The sequence below is a fragment of the Pseudopodoces humilis genome, chromosome 12 (genome assembly GCF_049639895.1).
Source record: "Pseudopodoces humilis isolate 2021_Gansu_Grassland_sample_001 chromosome 12, ASM4963989v1, whole genome shotgun sequence".
Classification (NCBI taxonomy): Eukaryota; Metazoa; Chordata; class Aves; order Passeriformes; family Paridae; genus Pseudopodoces; species Pseudopodoces humilis.
The window spans coordinates 14350896-14360807 of record NC_142211.1 but is presented as its reverse complement, the minus strand read 5'-3'; the positions used below and the strand labels follow the sequence as shown (position 1 = coordinate 14360807).

The window sequence follows — 9912 nt, the reverse complement described above, 5'->3', positions numbered from 1 at the left end:
ACTGAAAAGCATGCTGGACAGGTGACTTTTTGCCTCACCCCACCTGTGAGGGCAGCCAGCTAAAGTTTCTTCCCTAAGGAGAGTGGCTAACTGTATCCTAGATAGCCTCTTCCCTCCAGGGAAGGATGGCTATATTGTTGGTTGGCCCACTGTCCCCCACACCCAAGTCCTTTCTCCAGCACAGTATCAGCTCAAGAGGGTCTGCAGGAAATGGGAACCCTGGCTCTAGCGGGGCAGCGTGGGTCGGACAGCTGCACCTCCATGGGCAAATGCTGCTGCATTGGAGGAGCAGGAATGTGGTGCTGCCCCTGCCAGTGCTGTCAGGCTCCCTGGGTCACCTCCTCACTGCCCACATGCAGAGAGCAGTGCTCACCCCACTGAACCCGCTATGTCACCGGCGTGGCGCCCACTGCTGTTCCCCGGCTGTGCCACGTGCACACCACTGCCAGCTTGGCCATCTGCTTGCTGGCACGGGCTTGCCACTGCTACAGGCCCACCCCCCCCCCCCTCCGTGGCCCTTCACACCCCACCCCTGCTGCCTTTGCTGCTATGGCTACACTCTCATAGAGGGCAGGAGGAGAGGGATGCTGCCAGGAAGGCCCCCCAGGTTCCAGCCACTCACCATGACACGGCTCCAGCTGATGCTGCATGGTGTGGGGCGGAGTGAGCTCTTCTACAATACTGTCAGGCTTCCCCCCCCAGATCCAACAGACTGGGGGACCGGGGGCCATTTGGTTCTCCTCCCACAATCCTGACAGACTTACAGTCAGTGTCTTGTGTTTCTTTCTGCGGCAGCACAGAAGGAGCAAGTGCCAGAAAAGCCAGCGCAGCTGTCGCAGTGCCATAAGCGTCCTCTTTTATCTAGTCTTCACATGCTGCATGCGCCATGAGTGCCTCGCACACAGTCTGCCACGAACACAAAAACTTTGTCAGCACTGCATTGCCTTGCGTAACTCGGTCCCACAGTGTCTCCTAATGCATCCCATGTCCAATGGTCAGCAACATTGCTACTATCTAAAGTTGAATCGCAGTCTTTTGCCCAGAACAAGATTCTGTTCAAATTCGTAGATTCAACTTTCCTGCCGTGGTTCTTCAAAATCTGCTCCAATGTCTCTGAGACGTTCTTTTGTTCCTGGGATACACCATCCCCCATAGCTCTTGGCTGCTACCCTCCATCCTGTGGAAAGGTCACTTGGCACCATGAGCTTCCTTTCAGCTCCCGGGCTTCATTTCATCCCCTCTGTAAAGTTCAGCTGAGTGCTGTTACCAGTGCAACAGCTAGTTGCCTTTCAGTCCCTCATGCAGGGTGCCATTTGTAATGACTGAGGCATGGACTCAGACCAGCAGCGAATCTGAATCATTTATTCAAAGAAATTAGCTGGTTTTATACACTTCATAGTGTATATATATATATATATATATATAGTATTTCCTTATATAGTGTCTCACTAAGTGACCTATCACACATTGCCACATCAGCAACACACTTGCTTAATGTCTTTTTATGGGATGATCACACACTATTCAGGGGTCTGTCAGCTTCCTTTAGGCTCCTCTCCATAGGGCAGAGACAAGCTTCTCTGTGCTGCCATGGCACTCTGTAGGCACATTCCCCAGCCTACAACTCAGTTCTATCCAATCTCTTTCCACACCAAACAGAATTCCCACAAGGCAAGGGAGGAATGGGTAAATAAATGCTAGGTATTAAACTGTCTGACCTTACCCCCTGTCGTGGGGTGACTGTACAATCTGGTATCCTATTGTCTGTTTTTTTTATTCTCCTGCTCAGAAATGGTCCTGTAGCTTTAAGCTAGGCACAGAGAGACAGAGAGAGCAAAGGGCGGCAGAATGAAAAGGGGTGGAATTTTTGGTGGTTGTATTCAAAACATAGAGATAAGCAGTGCTCTCGGAGTTCTCTGCTCTGCAAACAGACAGGGAGTTTTTCCTTGCTGTTTTTGCTGTTTTTTCTCTCATTAGCTGAGGCCAGAAGGTTTTTTTTTAACTGTTCCGCTATTTTTCAGTTTGGTAACACCAGGACAAAATCACCTGGGGGTCCCCAAGCTACACTGCAGCCAGGACCTAGACCTGAGCCTCTGGAGAGAGACCTGAGCCCTGTAGAGACTGAGTGTCATGGTTTTAAACGGCAACTGAGCCACACCCACAGAAGGACTCTTTCTGAATTTGCCATCTCTTGAGAACAGAGAGAGGTTCCATTGTTTAATATTATTCATTTTTTTCATGTTTGTGAGTACTTTGCTTGTTAAATAAACAGTTTTTCCACTTTTCTCTGAGGAGATTATTCTCCCAAAGCAGTTGGGAGAGGGGCTGCTGAAATCTGTGTTTCTAGAGGAGACCCCTTTGGAGGTTTCCTCTCGAAATTAGTCCTAAACCAGGACACCCACACACACAAAAACCCAAAATGCCAGGTAAAATACAGGCTCATGACATGAGGTCTAAGATGGTGCCAGCATTGGTCTTGGGGAAAAAAAAAAACCCAGGAGCTTCACAGAGCATTTCAGGCAACAGATGAAAATCTGCCGACTCTGGCATCAACCTCCTCTTCACAGCAGATGAAGCAGCTGGGATGGAGCATCTGGGTGTGCTTTCTCTCCCCGGCTTGGCTTTCCTGAGGTTTAGGGCCAAAACGTAGAAGCCTCTCTCCTGCAGGTCTCATTTTCTCTGGTCTTGGACTAACAAGCTGTCCAGTTAACCTCAAAAAGTTGCTGAAGGATTGCTGCTGCAGCTTCTCCAAGGCCAGGGAAGGCAAAAACTTCTTGCCTGGGCTAACAAAACCAAGCTAGCCAAGTAAAACCCAGACTGCACTGCACCCTGGGAAGTGAGGCTTTGAAAAAGCCTGCCAAAGAGCCCAAGGCTCCCCCTCCTCTGACCACCTTAAAGATACAGCAACCATTTTTGGGCATAAAGTGGAGGATCAGGGGATAGACTATCATCATCAATCACCCCAAGACAAGTTACCATATTGATTAGCATAAATAAAAAAAGTGATGGTCTCCACCTTGTGGGTTGAGCTTATTGAGGTGTGTTCCAGGCTGAGACAAATATAGGAGGAAATGTCCTGAAAGGCTGTCTTCTCTAATGAAGACTAGGTTTTCGTAACCACTCCCCCACGGGTTTGAAAGAAAATCCTTTGGAGAAAGTGGGGAAAAAAATGTTTGTTTAACAAGCAGAGTACTCACAAGCAGAAAAAAAAATAATAATGGCAAATAATAAAACCTCTCGCTGCAAGAAAAGCTGGTAAATCAGAAAGTCCTTTCTGTGGGTGTAGTTCTGGTCTCTCTCTCCAGCGCTGGGATGCAGTGTGGGCTCTCCAGGCCGCAGTGTGAGCAGGGGCCCTGGCGATGGTGTTCCCGACTGGAGAAGAGCTGAACAGATCCAGAAGAAAAAGCCACAGTCCTGGGAAAACTTTTGCCTCAGCTCACAGATGAGAAACTAGATGAAAAAGCACTGCTGTCCTCCCTCTGTCCACACTGCAGACAACATGGGAGACTGCAGCTGCAGCGAACCCGGAGGAGGATATACAAAAACCACGCCTAAAGCATTCTACCATTTCTCCCTGCCCTTTGTGTTTAAAGGCACAGTGTCTCATTATGGACTTTTGGATTGGGTTCTTTTTCCCTTTGAACTGAAGATCGACGAGAGGGAGGCTAGTTTTCTCTTGTTCGGTCTCAGTTGTTTATTTTTTCCTTATCAGCATTACAAGGTACAAGGAGCTATGTGCACTATGATAGTAAAGAGGTAAAATGGCTAACAAAGATCTTCTTCAAGGTCTTTTATATGTCCATTTACCCAATTAACAGATGCCAACTAAGTTATTTTTCTTAGTGACCCAATGACCCAACACCTGTGTGCTGCACTGCGGCATTTTCTACCCAATCACCTACTACTACCTAAAAACCCCTAGGAGAAGAACATGAAGAAGAAAGAAGAAGGACAAGAGACAACACCCTAAATCCTCCATCTTGTCTCTTGTTCTCTAAACTACTTTTTCACCCAGTGATTTAAGAAACTTTCTAATCTACACACTTACACTTTTCCTATCTAACTTTAGCATTTGTTCTCATGTATCACCATGAAAACATGCTCATGAATTTCATATTATATGAAATTCAGTGGTTTTTTTGAGTCCTATAACTAAGTATTAGAAACAAGGGCACTCAATCTGTATCTCAGACTCCAACAGCACAGGACTCATATCTGGCGTAAAACAGATGGTAGAGGATACAATACAACATTATAAAGTCACCCTAGGACGATGTGTGAACCAAATTTGCTTCATGCTGGCAATGATTGATCCTGAAAAAGGGATAAACTATCCTTCAATGGTTAACTTGATCCTCTGTTGGGGTATGCTGACATCATTCCTGGTATCATTCCTGGAGAAAAAAAAGAGAAAACAATACAAGTATTAGAGGGGTTAGTCGGGACAGGTTACCCTTTAGTGCCTCAAATTGTTTAGCATCTCAGATTAATGACGAGTCCTTTTTCTCCACTCAGAATATCTCTGTTCCGTCTCTTTAAATGCAGTTGAGCTGAATAATGACGATTTCTTTGGTCTGTCAGGGGCCACTTGGGCATTTACATTCCTCAGGTGGAATCTCAACTTCTACTTCATGTACTTGCTGTACTGCTATTGCTGCTTCTCCCACCTTTTGTGCAGGGGGGGGGGAATCCCTGTTGCAATTAGAGTTGTCCTCCACAGGCGAGATTCTCACTGAATTTGAGTTATCAGTTCTTCAAAATTTAGCACAGTAGCGGTTAAAGGTGCAGTATTGTCATTCAATTGCCTGTAACAAACCATAAACCATGACTGTCTGTTCAACTCTTTCACCAGACAGGAGAATTAGAAGGGGAGTGTGAATGTCGCCACCCTGTCAAGCACACGGCTGCTTGTATTGTGGCTGTTTGGTTTGCAGTATTGGGTACCACAGCTGTTAATTGGCCAGAACCAGTATTGGGTACTGCAGCTGTTAATTGGCCAGAACTTCAGAAATTCCACTCCATGCCACAGCAAAAATCCAACACTGTGATACACCAGAAATCCTTGAATCATGGAGTGTAAGCACTGTAGTCTCAGGACTTCTTTTAGGGCTTGAGTTAATGTTCAAACCGAGGGACCACACACTGCTGTCAAGCATACAGTCAAGACACCAGATTTGATCGTTCAGAACACTGAAACCCAAAATATTTTCATTGTGATCTTTGTTTGCAAAGCAAGGAGCTGGCATCCACTTCTCACACAGAAGCCATAAATTAACCTTAGCAGCACAGCAGATAACACTTGCTCCATTTACTCCAATGGTTTTAACTCTTTGCCATCTGAGTCATACAGTCAGCTTCTTGGCATCCTGCTGCGCTAAAATGCAGTGTTCTGCTCCCGTATCTTTTAAAAATGTTACTAACTGTTGACAAGAATCAACTGGAATCCAAATATTTGGGCCATTATGTATGCATTGATGGGATTCCACTTGCTGGATTTCAGTATTGCCTGGTTTATGGCCATAATGCTCTTGCAAATCAGCCACCTGAATTAGAATCTGTACAATGCTGGGTCAACTGGCAGCTTGCTTAAATATTACCTCTACTTTTTCTTCTAATTTTTGTTTATCCTCCTTTCCTTCCTCTAATGGAAAACCACTCAAACTATTCACTGAGTCCTCATAAAGGTATAGTGAATATCGTTTATTTCTATTTTTAGCACACTTTTATAGGGTCCTACAGGGTTTGAGAGGCTTAACAAGCTACTATTGGTTAATATATTTTGTTTAAAATTCTTTTTCTTATACACAATGCCATTGTTTTTCTTCATTCTCGCTGTTCCAGGAGAGCTTCAAGGACACTCCTTAGAATTGTCGCCCGGATTGAAAGCTGGGTTGTGCAGACAGGCTTTGACTAAAATATCATGCCCTTGCTTTGTTAAAATGTTTTCCTACATTCCTCTGTTTCTGCAACTGCTCAGTTTTCAATAATAGTAATAATTCATCTGCTTTCCTCCCTTCTATTTCCTCTCTCAGCTCTTGTTTTTCTCTACTATGCTTTTCCCTAACCAAATTCTCCAATAACTATCTTTCCTTACACTATGCCAAAGCAAGTAGAGTCTTAAGATTATTATTTGTCGAGATGAAAAACAAGGGATGGGACCACCATGTTTTGAGATGATCTATTGCTCAAGTAAGCCAGATAAGGTATCAGTCTGAAGGTGTGAGATTTAGAGAGGAACATCAAGTCAGCCATAGCTCAAGGTAGTCACAAGTTTCTTCCTCACACAGCAATATATAACATTTTGGTCCAATAGGCAGTTGACATAAAACTTTTTTCTACTTATTAACCTATCACCTTTGCTTAATTTTGCTGCACTGTGTCTGTGTCTTAGCCACTAAGCTGACAGGTCACGTACTCATACACACACCTCTATTATAGCTTCTAGATCCCTAGCTTACTCTATAAATCACATTATTACAGTTCAAACCTCAAATTATTTTACCTTATATAAATTTCTTACTTAATCAGGACATATTCTTACTTATAACTATAGGGACATAAGTTTATAATTTTTCTACTTAACGTTTGTGTACCTTTATCATTACATTAACCCAAGCTCTTTCCAAGGCTGCAGAATGAACCCTTCAGCATCTGTAGAATTTTCCATTTTTCCATTTCCCACAATTATTCTCAGTCAATAAATTTATCAACTTGTATTCTCAGTTTTCTTGTCTCCTCAGAAGCCAATGATGACTTTGTGAGAAACGGGACTTACTTTTTTAAAATTTTAAAAGTTTAATAAGGAATAAAAAGGGACTTTTACAGTGCTGGGTGCATAGCCATAGCTAGATGCACCCCGGTTTACTCTAAAAACTCATATTTTTTTTATTGCATTGATCAAATGCATATTTATGAAGACTGTACATATTCAAACATTCCTTTGAGGTTTTTACATGTTCTGGGAATTCTTTAGCTTGGTTTGACCTTTGACCTGTTGTGCAATAGTGTAGATTTGATTTCTGGGAGTTGTGTATGTTATTTCTTCACAATGTATATGCCATTTCTTCACAACATGTATGCCATTTCTTTATAACAACAAACGGGGGGTTATTGATAGGCAAAGGGTCAGTGGCAGGAGTCTTCTTCACATCTTTTTGTCGCTCTATTAGGAACGGCGAAATGAACGACACAGACTCTCTAAGGAGTTGATCAGGAGAATTTCTCTCAGTTTATTACTTCAGGTCTTTTTTATAGACCGATACGTGGAAAGTACAGAAAAGAAACTCTTATTGGTTAGTAAACTAACACATCACCATCATTGGTCAGTGGGGCTCACCACCCCTCGACCTTCTCTTGCCAGAAAACAAGGAACAGACAAACAGCACCTGCAAGGCTGTTTTCTGTCTCTGAGGATTGTTTTAAATCCTCCTCATAATTTCCCAGGCCACTTTCTCAGGCAAGACTGAGAAAGCTATGTGGCCTGCAATTTCCACAGGCACCGTGCTCTCTGTTTCAGAGTTAGCATCCATAATTCACCCTTTTTGTTTAAAAAAAAAGGCAGTGCTTGTAATGTTTTGCTGGGCTCTTGCAGGAAAGAGAACAAACACAGCACAAGGGGTCTAGAACTTGAATGGATATTGATTTAGAATGTTGGCTTATATTTTTGATGTTTAAGGATTGTTTTCTTTGCAAGGATTTGATGGTTAACTCTAATACAACTAGTTCAGTGAACTAACACACACAGTACATAAAACATCGTTAGTCTGCTCAAATTGACAGTCTAACTTGTCAACAGGGAAGTTTAAAAGAACATCAAAGTGACAAATTTACTTTAAGAACACTCATATCTAGATTTAGTGAAACTTTACAATCTATAAATTTTTTACAGATCAGTTAGCAATGCAATTCACAATGCTTTGATCCCCTTTTTTTTTTTTTTTTTTCTGCAATCAGTGGAGTAACTAGGGAAGTTATCTGCGGTGTGGAGATGGTTGTTTCATTAGGTTCAGGCTGCTGTTGTTGTTCGTTGGGTTTTGCAGCTGTTTTGCTGAGTGGTTTGAAGTTTTCATGTTCGGCGTAAAGTTGGTTTTGTTGTAAAGTTGTTGGTGTTGTTGCTCGCTGAAGCTCTTGTTCAGCTGTTGCTGTTTCTAGCGGTGGTTGCCTTGGCAACAATGTTGCAGTAGTTGGTCGGGGCAGCAGCTTTGTTTGTGGAGCTGTTTGCTCCCCCGTGCCGGGCTGGGTACAGAGGGAAGGAACCACGCCTGCCTCTGCCGTGGTGGGCAGTGTCGCTGCTGTTAGGGGGCCGTGCAGAGGCAGTGAGGAGGCCGGAGGGGACACCCCCAATGAGGGAAGCAGCGATGGGTGTCCCAGCGAGGTTCGCGCATGCGCGGGTCCCGTGGCTGGACGCGGGGGGGCTGAAAGCTGATCCCCCCCGCCGCGCCAGCAGGCCCTGCGGCTGGACATGGGGGCGCCGCTCCCCCGGCCGCGTCGGCAGGCTCTTCGGATGGATGCGGTGGGGCCGCTCCCCCCGCCGCGCCGGCGGGTTGCAGTGGGGGCGTCCGTGCTGTCCCTTGCGGCACAGAAGAAAGGAACGCAGAGGGCGCGGGGGACCCGAAGGACACTATTGACAGCAAGAGGCCCCCCACGGCCACTCGCGGCGGTGCTCGCGGCGCTGGAGAAGGCTCCGCGGAGGGCACAGGCAGGGACGGGCAATCTCCGTTCCCCTGCCGCCTCTCTGTTGGCGAAGTTTGCGCGCCCAGCTCCGCGGGTGACGGGTACTTAAACTCTCTTGGAGAGGGAGATTTCTGGCGCACAGACTGCTTCTGCTCTCAGCCAAAGTTCTCCAAGGGTCCGGGCAGAGCCGAGGGAGTGCTACGCCACTCGTCTACGGTATCATCCCCCAGTCTCTTATCGTGTACAAAAGAGGCACCCTTGGCATCTGAATCTTCCATCCCGGCATCACTGTCTCCAGACTGGCACTGCTCCAGCGCTTTCAAGAGCACGCCCCAGGTGGCTGCCAAGCTGCACACGCTGGTATCCCCTTCAGCTAACTCAGACCATAGGTGGTCTCCGACTGACAGCCAAATCTCGAGGTTGAAGGCGTTATCGACAGTCACAGTAAAACCTTGCGCTTTTACCCACTGGAACAAAGCGCGCATAGCATCTTCAGAAATACTGAGTCCCATGCGCGGCAAGGCGTTCTGCCATGCAGAGAAGACAAGCTGTTCATTAGTTGAATTGCAGTTCCCCATTGTGAGAACTGTCCATCTTGACGGCCCGCGAATGCAGTGGTGCAGATGCAGTGGCTTAGACCCGGGACTTTAAGCTCTAGCTTCACCAACATAAGCCATTCCAAGCCCGCTCACTGGCAGGGCTCCACTATCCCGTTGCTTTAAAAACCAGATCCCTCTAGGAGAGCCCGGGAGATTCTCACTTACCCCTCTGTGGGGGGAAGCGGCTGGTTCGTTGTCCGCTGGCGGCACTGAACCTCAAGGGTCATCAGATGCACGTCACGTCGGGGTCACCAGATGTCGCTCTATTAGGAACGGCGAAATGAACGACACAGACTCTCTAAGGAGTTGATCAGGAGAATTTCTCTCAGTTTATTACTTCAGGTCTTTTTTATAGACCGATACGTGGAAAGTACAGAAAAGAAACTCTTATTGGTTAGTAAACTAACACATCACCATCATTGGTCAGTGGGGCTCACCACCCCTCGACCTTCTCTTGCCAGAAAACAAGGAACAGACAAACAGCACCTGCAAGGCTGTTTTCTGTCTCTGAGGATTGTTTTAAATCCTCCTCATAATTTCCCAGGCCACTTTCTCAGGCAAGACTGAGAAAGCTATGTGGCTTGCAGTTTCACAAGCTCTCTGTTTCAGAGTTAGCATCCATATATTTTCTTTTGATGTT

The 9912-nt window shown here is 45.7% G+C and overlaps 1 protein-coding gene across 1 annotated transcript in view; it reads left to right on the top strand.

The window, feature by feature from the left end:
• LOC148183404 (BDNF/NT-3 growth factors receptor-like) overlaps positions 1-9912 on the top strand; it is a 596246-nt gene that overhangs the window by 437742 nt on the left and 148592 nt on the right.